The 6,000-nt window shown below is 41.2% G+C and overlaps 1 protein-coding gene across 2 annotated transcripts in view; it reads left to right on the forward strand.

The window, feature by feature from the left end:
* RARB (retinoic acid receptor, beta) overlaps nt 1-6,000 on the forward strand; it is a 449,839-nt gene that overhangs the window by 159,236 nt on the left and 284,603 nt on the right. The gene's annotated exons all lie outside the window — the stretch shown is intronic.

Raw genomic sequence — 6,000 nt, forward strand, 5'->3', positions numbered from 1 at the left:
TGAGTTTTCTGGGAAAGAGGCAGGCAATTCCCAGAACTGAGGATCCCTTCCCCTTTTAAACCATATAGGATAACTTCCTGATGTTGCCATGGCATTTGTAAACTGTCAGGGTGCTGGTGGGAGTGTCTCTTAGCATGCTAATATATTATAATTAGCGTTTAATGAGCAGTGAAGACAACCAGAGGTCATTTTCACGGCCATCTTGGTTTTGGTGGGTTTTGGCTGGCTTCTTTGCCACAACCTGTTTTATCAGCAAGGTGTTCGTGGCCTGTACCTTGTGCTGAGCTCCTATCTCATCCTGTGACTTAGAATGCCTAACCTCCTGGGAATGCAGCCTAGGAGCTCTCAGCCTTATTTTACCCAGTCCTTGTTTTGGATGGAGTCGATCTGGCTCAAATGCTCTGACAGAAACAGACCACGTACCCCGCAGGCACTTCAGTTTGGGGGGAGGGTATTTTTTAATAAAACCCCAACTCCTCACCTATTCCTTATCCTTCCTCTGCTGCCAACTTCTAACTGCAGTGCTTACTCATGCTTGTCTGTGAGTTGTGTGTATAAATGGAAAATTGTGGAGATGAGCCCTCCCCATGCTACTGGTTCTTCTCCCTTTTTTCCTGGTCACGGCCACTCATGGAAGCAGGACCAGTAGGGGACCTTCAGTTTACGGGTGGTGGGGGGCAGCAGAAAACAAAGTGGTGGGGCGAGGGGAAGAAAGAACTTTTGGAAATAAAGATAAAATTACCCAAGTGAAACAAGTTGTTAAATGCAAATTTTCTTACGTACTCAGTTTTAGCTAAGTCCAAGACTAACAGATTCCAAATCACCTGTTGAGACCACGCGAGAGAAAGTGAGGCTGACTTTACATCCCCTTTCATCACCTACCTGAAGCACATATGAAAGAAGATAAGGAGATTTATTGAGGAAGGCTGGTCATGAGAATTTCTTAAAGAGAGTTACCAGTGTGTTCTTTGCTGCTTATCTCCCCCTGGGAAAGTAAGGGGATTGCCCCCTCTACCCCAGAAGTGAAGTGAGTTGACTTTTAGAGAAATACTCAAGGATATTACCGTATATCTCCCTAAAATTCTGAGGGGCAGTGTGATTGATATCCAACTGGACCTGCTAAAGTCAAAAGTGGGAGTGAGGCTGTCTGGAGTTGCCCCTAACTGTAGAACAAAGAGAAAGGGCTGCAGTGAAGGCTTGCTGCATCTCACTGATAGTTGGACAAAGGTTTATACTTCCTGAAAGTTGCATGTGGAAAGGAACAGAAATTGAGTCATCCTGAAATGGACCCCCGGAAAGACAAGATGTCCCCAGTTGTCTATTAAGACAATTGTCTAATTTAGACGATTTGTAATACCTGAAAATCGCCCAAGTTCCTTTCATGGGTAGAGAAAAAAATTCAAAATAATATGGTTGACAGGCTATGGTATTTAAAAATACATTAAATAAATTCTTTTCATGGTTTACACCTTAAAAGTCCAACTGTTTTTTAGCAAACTAGTTACCTTTGTAGTTTCATCATTCTTTAGCATCTCCCTAGTGGATCTGTTGGCACCTTTTGTTGTCAGTCCCTGGAATCTCCCCTGAAACATTGAGACAATCAGAAAAGTCACAATGAGCATCCTTTGACAGAAAGGAAAATATTTAATAGGTAGGCTGGATGACAACATCAAGACACTCTCACAAAATGTAGGATAAAAAGACACAGGGATTATAAAATTAGGAGGGAGCAGGCAAGAGAGATTTAGATCAGCCCTGAAGGTTTAACATTTGGCTATTAAGAATTAAGGGAGAAATAAGAGAAAATGAATGGGAGGAAATTATTTTTTTTAAAAAAAGGGCATTTCCTGAGAACTGAAGAGTATAAAGTTTCAGACTAGAAGGGCAAAATGTCTAGGTACAGTTATTGGAAAAAATTTTTAAAAGATTCATTTTAAGTAGCACTACTACAATATTTCAAAATAACAGATCCAAAAAAGGAGAGGGAAAGTTATAATCATAGCAATTGGAATCAGAAAAACATCAGACTTTTTAATAGCTACATCAGAAGAGAGAAAAACAAAAAAGCGTTATTTTTCTAATTCTGACAGAAAATTACTATCGACCTAGAATTCTATACTTGCCAAAACCTTAAAGTTTGAGCATGGAATAGAGACATCTTTAGATATGTAAGGTCTCAGAATGTTTCTCTCCACTGTACTCCTTACTAATCTGATCCTTGAGGTTTGGCTTTAACCAGATTAGGCAGTTAACTCTGAAACAGAAAGGATTCATGAAACTAAGTGTCCAACACAAATCAGAAATCTAAAGCAATATTGAGATGATGAGAAAAGGTAAAGTCTCACATGGCAACTGTAAGATGGCTCTAGAAAGAAACAAGTTCAGATTGGATACAAACAATGTAATTGGTACATTACCTGGTCTATTTGACTATTGGAAAGTAATACTAATAATGAGGCATATGAAAGAAAATTAAGAGTAGGTGTATAAGCAAGTTTAAAAAGAGACGCAACAATCAACTTGCAGAAAAATAAGAATTTGTATGAGAAATAGAACAGAGCACACTAGTTGGCTTTGCAGTAAATAATACATAGTACTTATAAACACTATTTAACAAAAACCTTATCAAGAATTATAAATAGTTCTAAAGTATTATTAGCAATATATATCTTTAAATGAAGTAAGCAGGAGGATGGTATAAGAGAGCTAATTCCTCTTGTCCCATAAAGAATATCAATATGCAGTATAAAATTGGTATATTAGGAAATAGCAATACAAGATATTTGGCAATCTAGAGATCAGAATAAATGGATGAGAGATTTAAGTAGTCACCTCTGGGCTGGGTGCAGTGGCTCAAGCCTGTAATCTCAACAATTTGGAAGACTGAGGTGGGTGGATCACCTCAGGTCAGGAGTTCAAGACTAGGCTGGCCAACATGGCAAAACCCCATCTTTACTAAAAATACAAAAATTAGCTGAGCACCGTGGTGCACACCTACAATCCCAGCTACTAGAGAGGCTGAGACAGAAGAATCACTTGAACCCGGGAGGCTGAGTTTGCAGTGAGCCAAGATCATGCCACTGCACTCTAGCCTGGGCAACAGAGCAAGACTCTGTCTCAAAAAAAAAGTAAAAACAAATAAGTGAAATAGGGGGAGGTTCCAAGATAGTTGAATAGGAACAGCTCCAGTGTACAGCTCCTAGCATCAGCGACACAGAAGATGGGCTATTTCTGCATTTCCAACTGACGTACCAGGTTCATCTCACTGGAGCTTGTCAGACAACGGGTGCAGCCCACAGAGCATGAGCTGAAGCAGGGCAGGGCATCACCTCACCCAGGCAGTGCAAGGGGTCGGGGACTTCCCTTTCCTAGCCAAGGGAAGTCATGACAGATGGCACCTGGAAAATCAGGACACTCTCACTCTAATACTGAGTTTTTCCAAAGGTCTTAGCAAATGGCACACCAGGAGATTATATCCCACACCTGGCTCAGAGGGTCCCACGCCCATGCAGCCTCACTCACTGCTAGCACAGCAGTCTGAGATCCAACTGCAAGGTGGCAGCGAGACAAAGGGGGGGATGTCCACCATTGCTGAGGCTTGAGCAGGTAAACAGAGTGGCCAGAAGCTCGAATTGGATGGAGCCCAATGCTGCTCAAGGAGACCTGCCTGCTTCTGTAGACTCCACCTCTGGGGGCAGGGCATAGCTAAACAAAAAGCAGCAGAAACTTCTGCAGACTTAAACATCCCTGTCTGACAGCTTTGAAGAGAGTAGTAGTTCTCCCAATATGGAGTTTCACATCTGAGAATGGACAGACTGCCTCCTCAAGTCGGTCCCTGACCCCCAAGGAGCCTAACTGGGAGGCACCTCCCAGTAGGGACTGACTGATACCTCATACAGTTGGGTGCTCCTGTGAGACGAAACTTCCAGAGGAAGGATCAGGCAGCAACATTTACTGTTCTGCAGCCTCTGCTGGTGATACCTAGGCAAACAGGATCTGGAGTGGACCTCCAGCAAACTTCAGCAGACCTGCAGCTGAGGGTCCTGACTGTTAGAAGGAAAACTAACAGAAAGGACATCCACACCAAAACCCCATCTGTACATCATCATCATCAAAGACCAAAGGTAGATAAAACGACAAAGATGGGGAGAAACCAGAGCAGAAAAGCTGAAAATTGTAAAAATAAGAGTGCCTCTCACCCTCCAAAGGAACACAGCTTCTCACCAGCAACAGAACAAAGCTGGACAGAGAATGACTTCGATGAGTTGAGAGAAGAAGGCTTCAGATGATCAGTAATAACAAACTTCTCCGAACTAAAGGAGGATGTTCGAACCCATCACAAAGAAGCTAAAAACCTTGAAAAAAGATTAGACGAATGGCTAACTAGAATAAACAGCATAGAGAAGACCTTAAATGACCTGATAGAGCTGAAAACCATGGCACGAGAACTACATGACGCACGCACAAGCTTCAGTAGCTGATTCGATCAAGTGGAAGAAAGGGTATCAGTGATTGAAGATCAAATGAATGAAATGAAGCAAGAAGAGAAGTTTAGAGAAAAAAGAGTAAAATGAAACGAACAAAGCCTCCAAGAAATATAGGACTATGTGAAAAGACCAAATCTGCGTCTGATTGGTACACCTAAAAGTGATGGGGAGAATGGAACCAGGTTGGAAAACACTCTTCAGGATATTATCCAGGAGAACTTCCCCAACCTAGCAAGGCAAGCTAACATTCAAATTCAGGAAATACAGAGAATGCCACAAAGATACTCCTCGAGAAGAGACACTCCAAGACACATAACTGTCAGATTCATCAAAGTAGAAATGAAGGAAAAAAATGTTAAGGGCAACCAGAGAGAAAAGTCGGGTTACTCAGAAAGGGAAGCCCATCAGACTAACAGCGGATCTCTCAGCAGAAACTCTACAAGTGAGAAGAGAGTGGGGGCCAATATTTAACATTCTTAAAGAAAAGAATTTTCAACCCAGAATTTCATATCCAGCCAAACTAAGCTTCATAAGTGAAAGAGAAATAAAATCCTTTACAGACAAGCATATGCTGAGAGATTTTGTCACCACCAGGCCTGCCTTACAAGAGCTCCTGAAGGAAGCACTAAATATGAAAAGGAACAACTGGTACCAGCCACTGAAAAAACATACCAAAGTGTAAAGACCATCAATGCTAGGAAGAAACTGCATCAACTAAGGAGCAAAATAACCAGCTAACATCATGATGACAGGATCAAGTACACACAATATTAACCTCAAATATAAATGGGCTAAATACTCCAATTAAAAGACACAGACTGGCAAATTGGATAAAGAGTCAAGACTCATCAGTGTGCTGTATTCAGGAGACCCATCTCACATGCAGAGACACACATAGCCTCAAAATAAAGGGATAGAGGAAGATCTACCAAGCAAATGGAAAACAAAAAAAAGCAGGGGTTGCAATCCTAGTCTCTAATAAAACAGACTTTAAGCCAATAAAGATCAAAAGAGACAAAGAAGGCCATTACATAATGGTAAAGGAATCAATTCAACAAGATGAGCTAACTATCCTAAATATATATGCACCCAATACAGGAGCACCCAGATTCATAAAGCAAGTCCTGAGAGACCTACAAAGAGACTTAGACTCCCACATGATAATAATGGGAGACTTTAACACCTCACTGTCAACATTAGACAGATCAATGAGACAAAAAGTAAACAAGGATATCCAGGACTTGAACTCAGCTCTACACCAAGTGGACCTAATAGACATCTAGAGAACTTTCCACCCCAAGTCAACAGAATATACATTCTTCTCAGCACCACATAGCACTTATTCCAAAATTGACCATATAATTGGAAGTAAAGCACTCCTCAGCAAATGTAAAAGAACAGAAATTATAACAAACTGTCTCTCAGACCATAGTGCAATCAAACTAGAACTCAAAATTAAGAAACTCACTCAAAACTGCTCAACTACATGGAAACTGAACAACCTTCTCCTGAA

Source organism: Mandrillus leucophaeus, unplaced genomic scaffold, assembly GCF_000951045.1.
Source record: "Mandrillus leucophaeus isolate KB7577 unplaced genomic scaffold, Mleu.le_1.0 Scaffold149, whole genome shotgun sequence".
Lineage (NCBI taxonomy): Eukaryota > Metazoa > Chordata > Mammalia > Primates > Cercopithecidae > Mandrillus > Mandrillus leucophaeus.